Source organism: Patella vulgata, chromosome 9 (assembly GCF_932274485.2).
Source record: "Patella vulgata chromosome 9, xgPatVulg1.2, whole genome shotgun sequence".
In the NCBI taxonomy this organism is placed as follows: Eukaryota; Metazoa; Mollusca; class Gastropoda; family Patellidae; genus Patella; species Patella vulgata.
Window position 1 is genome coordinate 6,585,402 of NC_065887.2, and position 13,464 is coordinate 6,598,865.

At 39.8% G+C, this 13,464-nt stretch overlaps 1 long non-coding RNA gene across 1 annotated transcript; it reads right to left on the reverse strand.

Annotated features, from left to right (window-relative positions):
- Nucleotides 1-8,693: 8,693 nt before the first annotated feature.
- LOC126832053 (uncharacterized) lies at nt 8,694-12,331 on the reverse strand. The gene is made up of 3 exons (XR_007684521.2): nt 12,190-12,331; nt 9,834-10,018; nt 8,694-9,103 (listed from the first exon to the last, which is right to left on the reverse strand). It is a non-coding gene; the product is annotated as an uncharacterized LOC126832053 (long non-coding RNA).
- Nucleotides 12,332-13,464: the final 1,133 nt, after the last annotated feature.

Genomic DNA, 13,464 nt, shown 5'->3' on the forward strand with positions numbered 1-13,464 from the left:
GCAGTGTTTTTGATGATATCTGATTTTGGTCGACGTATGCACAAAAGTTGCTCTTTGTACGCAAAAGTCGAATTAAATCGTCATTTTGTTTTTTTCACCCATAGGTCCCCCTTTTTTTCATTCTTATCTGGAATTAAAGGTGATCTCGCGTTCTTAAGTTAGTGTTATGTTTTAGCGGATAAATAGTGAAAATTTTAACGAAAAAAATAATGTTGTACGCAAAAGTCGAATTAACCCCTCTCTCCGGGGGGTAAAGGGGGTGTTCTTAAGGGAGGAAGGAAGGGTCGGGGGTCTTCTTAAGCAGTGTTTTTGGCGACATCTGAAGTTGGTCGGCTTATGCACGAAAGTAGATTGTTGTACGCAAAAGTCGAAAATTTGACGTTTTGTCTGATCCCTCACCCCCATGGGAAGAGGACCCGCAACTTAAGAATCACGGTTCAGAGTATCGGACACCGCTGTCCACTCAACTAGCATAGTAGAAATTTTGTACGCGATTTTCGAAACAACCTGAACCTAGCTCCCTAACTAATATTGTACAAGTGGTCTTCCTGTACCTTGTTCTTGTTCATTTATGGGCGACACTCTTCGAAAAAGGCCCAAAGCTTCACTAATTCAAGTAAGATGAACTTGAAACTTGGCAATAGTTTTCCTTTGGCAATCACGCATCGATCGACTGACTTCGGCTTTGTTTTGACGCCACCATTCCAAGATTGTAGCGATGACGACATACTCTGTACCCTGTCCTCCATTCCGCTATCTTCATAATAAAGAAATTTTGAATTCTTTTGAGGTGACCGGCTTGCCGTTAGCCACTTGTTGATTTAAAGTATGGTATAAGATACCTATCTTCGTTGGATTTTAATTACCGTTAACCTCATAGTAAACAGATTTGTTGGGGGAGCGGAGAATAAAATTACCCGTAGTTCTGGGTATCCCTCTGCGCGATTCAAACCACAACATAATGATTGACCTTCATCAGGAGCATGGACACGTGACCCGTACAGGGAAGCCCGTTTGTTGAGACGGTCTACAGCACAGCGGTGTAAGTCTCTTTGCTCTTTCGACTTAAAGGACAATATTGGTGTCAGTCATTATAAAATATGTGATAGAACTGGTTAACTGGTTAAAATTATATTTGGAATGTATTTAACCAGTTCTATCACATATGTCATTATGACTGACACCAATATTGCCCTTTAAATGCTTTAGATGATACTTGATTAAATTACCATGTTACAAGAATGAGAAAATCTTTCCTTGTTATATTCTCAAAGATTATATTAGACGCACAGAGCGTAAAAAAAAAGCTCAGCAATTATTTGTTTCTTCTTTAAACTTTAGATCTGTTGCTTCTAGCACTATATCCAGGTGGGTTAAAGAAACTTCGAATTATCTGGTGTAGGCGAGGATAAATTTAAAGCCCATCCCGTAAGATCAGCATCTTCTTCTGCATCCTGTGATTCTGGATGTCCTATTTCAGATATTCCCAAGACCGCTAATTGGTCAAATCAGGAGTGTTCCCAGAAATATTATAATAGAGAAGATGTGGCGTTCAAATACTCTAGTTTAGTGTTAAATAATAAATAAATTATGTTGATTTTAGTGTCTTTATTGACTTGTTGACAATCCTTTAAACAATTCATATTAGATCCGAGAATGCCCGAAATACGTATAGGTTTATATCCCCCCACCTTATCCTAGCGCCAGAGGGATGAGAAGGAATCAAGGATTATATGAATACAGTAACCTTTATATAGTATAGTATCAGTCTTCTTACATCAGGCGCTTGCATTACGCAAGATTTAGATAAAGAGCTGCCAGTTATCGCTATAATGAAATGGGGTTTAACGTCCACAAAATTAAATTTTTAAATGGCAAACCATTCTAATCTAGTGAAAATCTCGTGTATCCGATGCCTACAATTGGCGTAATGTATATTTAAGAACTACCTTGACTCAGTCAATAAAATAACATATATTAAGTATATATTACGTGATGATTAAAATAATACATTTTATCTTCCGTTTCTGGAATCTAAAATGAGCCAATCAGCTGCCCCCTTCTAATATAACGAGCCAAGCAGCTGTCGCCTTCTAGAACACACCATGTCGTTATTTATATATTTGGGAAGTTTAAATATCAAATAGTTTTCCTGGTTGGTGTTTTAATATTTCAGTTCCGTAGTTAAAGATACATTATACAAGAGCTAAATTTGCCTATTGTAAGACTTTCTTTAGGCTTTAAATGTTATACAAATTATTGGGGTCACGGTAGCTAAGTGGGTAAGACGTTGGCTCGCTAGCCAGGAGGTCGGGTGTGGTTCCCCCTTGTCAGTGATGCAGGACAAGGACATCTCTCTAGTCGTTCGGATGGGACTAAAAACCGAGGTCCCATGTACACATTGACGTGCACGTAAAAGACCCATTGGCAGTTGCAATATGGTGTAAGAGTATGCCGTAGCTGTTCGGGCAAAATTTGCCTTATAGCACACTGTATGACGTATGCCTGTCTTTTTAGCCTAGTCATATGGCAATTGAATGAAATAAAGTGGTTTTAAATCGCGAGATGTTTTAATTACCTTGGCAATTCGAAGCGCTAGAACTGTTCCAGAATTATGTAAAGCTCCCTAAACATACTGAAGCCGGTTGACCGATTACATTTCTTTTCTAGGCCAAGTCAAAGGACAGTGACGTCATTTTGGTAGGTCGAGAAAGTTCATCGGAAGTTTGCCGCGTGGTTCCCCCGTATCAGTGGTACAGGACGGAGGGCCTAGCAAGGGACAACGTATAGCCGTTCGGATAGGACGAAAAAACAAAGGTCCCGCGTACATTTTGGCGTGCACTTAAATGATCCATTGGCAGTTGCAATTGGATATAAGAGTAGGTCGTAGCGCCGCTCTCCGGGCAAAATTTCCCTCGTAGCACTGTGCATGACGTATTATCCCAGTCGCAGTAGGACATTAAACCCATTCCAATACATTAAAATACAAGAACAGCATTTTTTTCCCCAAAGACATAGTCTTGTTTGTCATGTTTAATTTGCATTATTATAAAGCAACGTGGATCTTGACGCCAAATTAGGAATAATTACTTTCCTGAAATGGTATTTATTTTAATTTCATGGGAATCGACATTTTGTGTTAAGGCCATTTAACTCCTTTACAGCGCTCTCTGAGAGAGAGTCCTCTCGACACAAACTAGGTCATTTCGGGACTAACATATAGTTCAGTTTTATTTCAAAAATTTACTTGCGCGTAGGAGTCTTTAGCAGTGGGAGGAAACCGGGTGACCCGGAGAAAACCCACGAGATTGAATAGTCGACCCTACCCCTTGTCACGTACAACCGGGGGATGGAAACCACGCCAGTTGACTCCATGACAGACCTATCATACAACCCGGACGCGCCAACTATTCAGCCACTTAACTCCTCAGTAGATTTCGTAAAGATTACATAAAAGACCGGATAATCTAGCCAATAAAGTTGGTATTCTAAAATCTTGACAACCCATCCAGACTCATATTGTACAAGTGGTCTTCCTGTTTTGTGTCTCGAATATTTCGTGGTTGAACACGTGATCAACATGAATTAAATCAGACAATTAATGTACCAAATATTGGTTCAATGCTTAATAGTAAATAAGCTCCAATATGGATATTGGAATTGACATAAACCTGTGTCTCCAAATATCCAAATACAAGATTTGAGTCGGGCAAAGGGATAACCGGGAAATATTGATAATTCTATTCTCGAGGGGGGGGGGAGGGGGTAAGGTAATTCAAATCCAACGACGATAGGTAACTTATACTTTTAATAAACAAGTGGGTAATGACAAGCTGATCACCAAAAAGAAATTAAATTTCAGTATAATGGAGATAACGGGATGGGGGAATCAATTATCCAGTATGGCGTCATGGCAACAATTTTGGAATGGAGGCATCAAAACGAAGTCGAAAGTCCGTCTATCGATGCGTGATTGTCCAAGGAACACCATTGCCAAGTTTCAAGTTGATCGTACTTGCATTAGCGGAGCCTTCGGCCCTTTTCAAAGAGCGTTATCTCCCACGAAGTAGAACAAGAACAACAAGATAAGCCTAAAAATAATTAAAATATCTACAAAGTTTAGCTGTAACAGTTTTATATCCCAACACCAACAGTCTTATATAATAATTAGACAATAATTTAAATCCCATCGTCAATATTCATCCAGTCGACTTTTAAGTTAGTTTCGAACCCCGAATGTCCACAGCATTACTTTAATCATCATATTCAAAAATTCATCGGTTGCATGTATACAAGACGAAACTTTTGTGCATTAAGTCATCTAATTACAAATAGCGTTCGAGATCTCGGACACATCAACTGGTTTTAAACTGTTCTTTGTGTATTAAATGTTGGCTATCGGACGCCCATAGTTTCTTGCTAAGATAACAATATCAATATTGATTTAAATGGATCAATATTGAATTCTAATTCGTGTTTTTAATATAGAATATTATGGGTAATATTAAAATAAGAGTGATCTATATTTAATTAGGGGGGGTTGGGTGACTGAATGGTTTGCGTGCGCGCGCTGTATCATAAAGTCTGTCATTGAGTCGACTGGCGTGGTTTCGAATCCCCGGTTGTACGTGACAAGGAGTAGGGTCGCCTGTCCAACCTCGTGGGTTCTCTCCGGGTCCTCCGGTTTCCTCCCACTGCTAAAGACCCCTATGCGCAAGCGAATTATTTAAATAAAATTAAACCATATGTTAGTCCCGAAATGACCTAGTTTGTGTCGAGTGGACGTTAAACCCCATCTCCCTCTCTCTCTCTCTATATATATATATTTAATTAGACTGTAACTTACACATGTATAGCAGAGATCGTGTCTATCACATGCTTGTCGAAATCGTTGTTTAAAAGCTAAGTTCAAAGGGTCGCTGCATCCGTTGTGTAAAATTGCAGCAAGTAATCCTCCCTTCTACAAATCCGACCATTAGCAAGCTGAACAGGCAAGATGTCATGATTAGCTTTACTTTCATTTCTGTAAAAAAAAATCCCCAAAAACAGAGTTATTTTGGACGAACGTCATGGTGTAGACTCTTGGTTGAAGGTTCGTGGGGAGGAAGGTGTGAAGTCTAGTGGAAGGGGTTGGCTGCTCACTGAGTAAAGCACGGACTCACTTAGTATTGTTTCCAGACATCAGCATGGAGTATCATGCTGTAATCTTCCAGAACGTCATGGTGTAGACTCTTGGTTGAAGGTTCGTGGGGAGGAAGGTGTGAAGTCTAGTGGAAGGGGTTGGCTGCTCACTGAGTAAAGCACGGACTCACTTAGTATTGTTTCCAGACATCAGCATGGAGTATCATGCTGTAATCTTCCAGAACGTCATGGTGTAGACTCTTGGTTGAAGGTTCGTGGGGAGGAAGGTGTGAAGTCTAGTGGAAGGGGTTGGCTGCTCACTGAGTAAAGCACGGACTCACTTAGTATTGTTTTCAGACATCAGCATGGAGTATCATGCTGTAATCTTCCAGAAAGCAACAGCCGATGTTTTGTCGGAGTATCCTTTTCTGATGCTCTTATATTCAAACGTGTAGTTAGACTGTATAATATTAAATTTACAAAAGTGAAATGACCCTATACTATTATTGTACACAAATACGTCACTTGCCTTCTGTCGAGTATTCAAGTCAAAAAGACGAATATTTGTGTATATCAGTAAATGTTATTTATACTCAACTGAATCTACCGCGATAACAACCAAAATTAATATTCAACTTTGATTTGTAAATATGATAATATAGCCACAGTATTCCTTTAATTTACTCATTGACTCTAACTTTAAGACTGTCTCTTTGATATGTGAGTAAGACTTTGATGTAGAGGTCTTGTGTTCATCGTGATTTTCAGGCATTGTTTCCCCTTGTCAGTGGTGCAGGGCGGAGCGCCTGGAAGCGACAGCTGTCTGGTCGTTCGGGTGGGATGAAAACCCAAGTCCTGTGTATATAATACTATAGTGCTTATATACTGTAGAGGTTAGCCACGTTCTGTAACATGTTCTGGTTAATGTACTGAAGTCGTTAGCTAGTACCAGTGACAACGAGAACTAGGTTAACAAGGATAATAATATGTCTGGTAGTTTAAAATCGGGCAATCCCATGCGTTAGACACGTGGTTAGCCGACCTCCTAGGTGGCGAGGTGCCCATATAAGTACGCTGTGTTGAAATCCAGGGTAGCGTCTGTGCAGCTGACCAATCAAAAAGGAGGTACCTGGTCAATTTCCCGGGGCCCAATACATGACTCGTGCACGTAACCTCTTTATAAAGAAAGCGCGGGGTTTAAGTTTCTTTAGATATCATAGCGCGGTCCGAGAGGGGAACATCATGCCCACAGCCTCCTAGGCCGACAAGCGGGGAAATGGACAACCTTCGGACATCATTTAGACACCACTTGGATTAGACCACCCCGTTAAGTCGTAGGAGAGCCATGTGATGTTGTGGAGTCTCCGTCAGTAAACTTGTCCTACGAATTGTTGGGGTAGAGAGAATGATGTTAATCGTAATCTATGCTTGTAAACACAAGCTGGGGAAAGAGAACTTGTATTTAGCTTATATTTAATGGCATAGCTGTGTGTGTAGTTTCCTGTATATAAGATATAAAGACATAGTTAACGAAAAAAGTGTTCCCGAGTTAATTGATCATATTGTGTACAGCGTGAAGTCAAAGAAAGTCCTAGACGATTGGGTCAGACTAGTATCACGGGCCGTATCACACAGTGGAAATAATTCATAATTCGTCTATTTAACGACACCGTAGTGTCACATGTACACATTGGGGTGCACGTAAAAGATCCCTTGGCAGTTAGAGTTCGAAATAAAAGTAGACGGTAGCGCAGCTGTCCGGGCAAGAGTTTCCTCATTAGCCTGGTCAGAACAGTAGGACGTTAAACCTCATTTCATTTTAGTCATTTTGCCGGGGGAGCCACGGTTCTCAAGTGGGTAACACGCTGACTCGCCATTACCATGACTCAGTCAATATAATTTAATATATTAAGTACTACCGTGACTCAGTCAATAAAATAAAATATATTAAGTATTATCTTCTATTGAGAATCCCAGTAATTCATCAAATATTTGATATATAATCAGCTTTACGGCAAGTGATGCAAGATTCTAGTTCCAGGCCAATTTTATACGTTCCCCATCTTGATTACGTCCGTTTCTGGAATCTAAAATAACGAGCCAATCAGCCGCCTCCTTCTAAAATAACGAGCCAATCAACCGTCTTCTTCTAGATCACACCATGCCGTTATTTATATATTTGGGCAGTTTTATTATCGAACAGTTCCTGGTTGGCGTTTTAACATTTCCGTGTAGTAGTTAGCCTTAAGATACATTATAGAAGAGAGGGAGAGAAATGGGGTTTAACGTCCACTCGACACAACTAGGTCATTTCGGGACTAACATATGGTTTAATTTTATTTCAATAATTCGCTTGCGCATAGGGGTCTTTAGCAGTGGGAGGAAACCGGAGGACCCGGAGAAAACCCGCGAGGTTGGACAGGCGACCCTACTCCTTGTCACGTACAACCGGGGATTCGAAACCACGCCAGTCGACTCAATGACAGACTTTATGATACAGCGCGCGCACGCTAACCATTCAGCCATCCAACCCCCCTACATTATAGAAGAGCTAAACAGCCTACATTGGGGTTTTCTTTGGGCTTTAAATGTTATATAAACTATTAATTAGGCATTTAATAACTTGCCAAAACCATAATCCTCCCACTGCTAAAGACCCCTACGCGCAAGCGAATTATTGAAATAAAAAATTAAACCACATGTTAGTCACGAAATGACCTAGTTTGTGTCGAGTGGACGTTAAACCCCATCTCTCTCTCTCTCTTCCATGTGAGATTGCATTCCTTACAGGTACCTGGTTTCCAGAATAGATTCGCTTGATGATCCCTTACAAGAGAGGGATTGCCGGATTTAACAGTTAGATATAATTATAACCCCCCCCCCCAGCCCACAGAGGATTAACGTGTTGCTTGCTGGTATTCTCCTAAGATCATTCCGTGCGGGAAGGCGATGACATAAAGACATCGAAAAATAAGCATCACATAAGTCAATAGATGTGTGGAAATCATTCCGCTTAATATCCAAATATATAGAATGAGTTTCTTGTTTAAAATATTTATAGGCTACGAAATAAAAAGAATATATTAATGACTGGTCTGAACTCGCCATTGTTCTTTCTAACTAGAAATATATTTGAAATAAATTGGTCCCGGAGAATAATTATATTCCGATAAAACGCAAATATCTTTCTTGTTTAACAGGATTTCGGTTTCATCGCCTATTTTGGATCGAAGTCTCACAGGAGAGCGATCGTAATTAAGAAAGTAAGAATTCGACGAATTCTGGGAGCCACGGTGGTTTAGCGGTTAAGACGTTGACTCGCTAAACTGGAGGAAGTGTTTTCGATCCCGACGTCATACCAGGTATCGAGTATGACGTCATCGCAATAATCTTGGAATGGTGGTGTCAAAGCAAAGCCGATGCGCGATTGTCCAAGGAACACGATTATCAAGTTTCAAGTCGATCGTATTCGAATTTACGGCGCCTTTGGCCCTTTTCGTAGAGCGTCGCCCCCAAGAGTTAGAAAAAGAACACCAAGATAAGCCCAAAAATAATTAAAATGTCTAGAACGATAAGTTGTAACAGTTTAATGTCTCCAAACCAACAGTAATACATAATAATTAGACAATAACGTATACCCCTTCGTCAATATTCATATATATCCAGTTGAAGTTAGGTTTTATTCATAACATCAGTAAAAAAAACCCAAACAAATCACAGACTTTGCCAGAAATATGAATATAAAAATGGATAGACCCTAGTCATGCATACAATCCGAAACCTGCTGCGATGAGCACCTACTCGTTGAACTTCTTACAAAACGCAAAGCACCAAACCCTCTAGCCATGCCGTAGTATACATACGCGTTTGCAATGCAATTCGAGCGGTTCAGACTTCGACTACTATAAGAAGAACAGTGATTCTTCATAATGTTAAGAAATATTCTATCGCAGCTTAACCTTGATAATCCACGTGTATATCCCTGAAAATATAAATCATAATCACTGTTTAAACATTGATCAATTGAATAGAACATCACCAACATTAATCATACTTTCACCGTCGTAAGATTGGATACCCCAGAAACCTAATTTCAGCAGATGCCTTGTACGATCCCTTGTACTCTGAAGGTCAGGTTATTGCAACAGTCGATTTTCCCCATTCTCCGCCCATCTCTGGCTACCGCGTGTTATTTTATAGAATGTATAAATATTACTTTGGAGATGACAATATAAGCTCTAAATCTACCAAATACAGATAGGGTTTGAAATATAAAGGGCATGAGTATATAAACAAAGGGATTATAGTTCGATTTCACGGGGCCTTCAAATTGACGAATATGAATTTATATAAACTGACACACATTCAATTATTGTAATTGCTAATCAGATATGAAATACGTAAGCAGTCCAGATTGAATGACAGCGATTTGCGCCTGGTTAATCATGTTTTCCAACATGGCTTTTTGTGCATCAAGTCTTTCAATTACAAATAGCGCCCGAGATCGCACAGATGCCGACCCCGGGAAATGGTTTTAAACTTTGTGTATTAAATGTTGGATATCAGGCGCCCATTGTGTCTCGGGAAGATAATAAATTCAATATTGATTTAAATGGATCAATATTAAATTCTAATTCGTGTTTTTAATATCGAATATTATGGGTAATATTAAAATAAGAGTCTGATCTATATTTAATTAGACTGTGACTTACACATGTATAGCAGAGATCGTGTTTATCACATGCTTGTTGAAATCGTTGTTTGTAAGGAAAGTTGAAAGGATCGGTGCATCCGTCGTGTTCATAAGTAAAATTGCCGCAAGTAATCCTCCCTTCTACAAATCCGACCACAAGAAAGGTTAACAGGCAGGATATGATGATTAGCTCTACCCTCATTTCTGTAAAAAAAATAGTTATTCTTATTAAATACTAGCAGGATACCCGGCTTAGCCTGGGCCTAAATTCGCATTGGGGAAAGTTCGACCGGGGCTAAATACGCCTAGGGGCTCAAAATCGTCCGGGGCCCAAATTCTATGGCCAAAAACATTCACGGGGTGTTTAATTTGATTCCACTATGATGTGAGTCGGCGAAGCGTGATTCGATCGCGGCCAAGGACCAATTGACCCGGAGCCCAAATGCGATTTCATAAAACATTCAGGGGGCCATGCTGGTTAATTTGATACCACATATGTGCAGATGGAGGGCGGCGACGAAGCGACGAGAATTGCAAAGATACACACAGACGTACATACTTTGATTTGATTTATATAGATGATATTCGTTGTGCGTCATTGTGCGGACTCTTTACTGAAAGCTTGTTGGGGAGGGGGGGGGAAGATCTCAACAACTAAAACGCTGTCTCACTTTATACTATGATAAACAAGTTTGGTTTGATATCAAGTATCGTGCCTTGATCTTCCAGACGGTAATAATAGATGATGCTTTGTTGGAGTATCCTTTTCTGATGGTGTTATATTCAAACGTGTGGTTAGACTTTCAAATATTACAAGATATACAAAATGAAACTGAGCCTACTCCTTGTCACGTACAAGCGTGGGATCAAAACCACGCTACTTGACTAAATGACAGACCTTATGGTCTAAAGCGCACAAACCCCAGTAATTAAGTACTACCACCTACTGCCGAGAATCCAAGTCACCGAGCAGATAGTTAATATAGAACTGATTAAATCTACCGCCATAACGATCAAACCATGTATTACCTACACTATATGAAGATCTGACGTGGGAGATCACGTCAGGGGTCACGCCCAAAATAACACGACCCCCAACTAGGATAGATTAGTCGGCACTGTTCCTGTGGTCCAAAAAATTTAAAATTGTGCCAGGATGCGTAGAATACTAATACCTAGCACATATGGAAGAGGCGATAAACTGCGGTTGTAGGAACAATTTTATTTTTGAAAAACGCATTTTTAGCCCCATAAAATGTTTTTTGCCCAAAAATCAATTTCTTGCCATCGCAGTTTATCGCCTCTTCCATACGTGCTAGGTATTAGAATCCTACGCATCCAGGCTAAAAATCTAATTTTTTAGAACACGAGAACAGTGCCTGCGAAGCTAGCCTGGTTGGGGACGTGGCATTTTGGGGCGTGTCCGTAGGGGTAACCCACCGCACAAACTGTATGGCAGTGGTCATTCATGACTCCTGTGGTGGTACTGAACAACTCCAAAGCTGTTTTAGGTGGTACAGATTTCAGCTTATCTACACTAGCTTTGGTCTAAATATTAGATAACTCTTGTCAGGGATACCCCACCACTACAAATGTCTGGCAATTACATAGCTCTGTCAGGGTTACCCCACCACTAGAAATGTCTGTCAGAGTGTTTTTGTAATACCTCAAGATGTACGGTACACTGCAGTAAGATTTTCGTGTGGTACACTTTTGAGCTAATCTAGCCTAGTTGGGGATCATGGCATTTAGGGCGTGGAATACCCCACCCACCACCAGAAACCCGACAGACTTACATTCTGATGATACCAGATATACATACATTGATACCATATAGGAGAAAATTGGTACACTTTTCAGCTAGGTTGACCCCCTGGGCTCCCGGTCTATTAGCTAATTCCGCACACCAATAAGAACGCCTATTATATAACAACTCTTCCAGATCCTAGTATAGTAAAGACAAGTAAAACGAAATTTTGAACTATAAAAAAAACGAAACGAAACAGGATCTGTGTTTTAATGAGATTGCAATGTTTGTTACGTAAACTAAATATTTATGCAAGGCCAACTTGCATTCTGTCGAGAACGTAAACAGCCATTATGCAAGAGCCAAATTTCTCTATTTCAGGTCTTTGTTTAGGCCTGAAATGTTATTTAAACTATAGATTAGGCATTTAATCTGCTGTTCAACGCCCATTGAGGTTTTCTTGGCTTAGAGTGAAGCATTTTGACTGAAAGTTTTTAGCATATTCCCTTTACATTATTTAGTTTTAACTGTCAGCTCTTTATCTAATCTTCCATAATTTATATTTAAGCCAAGAGAGAAAAAGAATATCTGTGTATATCAAAAAATGTTATAACTAAACTGCACCTACCGCGATAACAACCAGAAGTAATATTCATATTCGATTTGTAAATATTTCTCATCGACTATACCGTTAAGGCTGTCTCTGTGACTTCTCTACGCAATCAACCTCTTAACTATGTTATCCTTCCGCCTATAACACAACGGAAATGTATAGATTGGAGATAACTCGCATCGTATACATTATAAACCCCAGTCAATAAAATCAAATATTTTAAATAAGTTTCGTCGAGTTGAACGCTTTCTAATATGGAGCAAGCAACATATGACAACCTCTTGTTTAAAGACATACCTACACAAACTGGAAGTAGCATACTAATGCACGAGCTACTCACCGCACTATATTTCTACGCAACCAACCTCTTAACTCTGTTATCCTTCCAACTCAAAATCAGGAGTATTCACCAAATAATGAACATTCTATGAACCTTTTTAAACCACGCACCCCACTTGAAAACATTCCGCTATGCGAAAGGGCAAAAACTTAAACCGAGAGAAAGATTAACAAAAAGGGCGGCAACCAAAACCGAAAGAAAGACTAACAAAAATGTATGTTACAGAGAATAAATATAAACATAATAAGGCCACACTTTTATTGTGTAAACATTAAACCTCGGTCAATAAAATTAAATACATTAAGCATTGCCTTGACTCAGTCAATAAAATTAAATATAGTAAATACAATCTTGCGTTCTGTATAGAATCCCAGTCATTCATCAAATACGTGATATATAATCAGCTATACCACAAGTGATACAAGATTCTAGTTCCAGGCCAATTTTATACGTTCCCAAAATTGATTACGTGATGGTTAAAATAATACATTTTATCTTCCGTTTCTGAAATCTAAAATGACGAGCCAATCAGCTGTCTCCTTCTAAAAAAGAGCCAATCAGTCGCCTTCTAGAACTAGAGCATGCTGTTAAACAATTTATATATTGGGGAAGTTTATATATATCTTAACAGTTCCTGGGTAGTTGGGTAACATTTCCGTGTATTTTTAGGGGGATTGGATGGCCAAATGGTTAGCACGTGCGCGTTGTGCTGTATCATACGGCCTGTCATTGAGTCAACTGGCGGGGTTTCGATTCCCCGGTTGTACGTGACAAGGAGTAGGGTCGCCTGTCCAACCTCGTGGGTTTTCTCCGGGTCCTCCGGTTTCCTCCCACTGCTAAAGACCCCTACGCGCAAGCGAATTATTGAAATAAAATTGAACCATGTATTAGTCCCGAAATGACCTAGTTTGTGTCGAATGGACGTAAAATGTACCGAGTAGTCACGACCT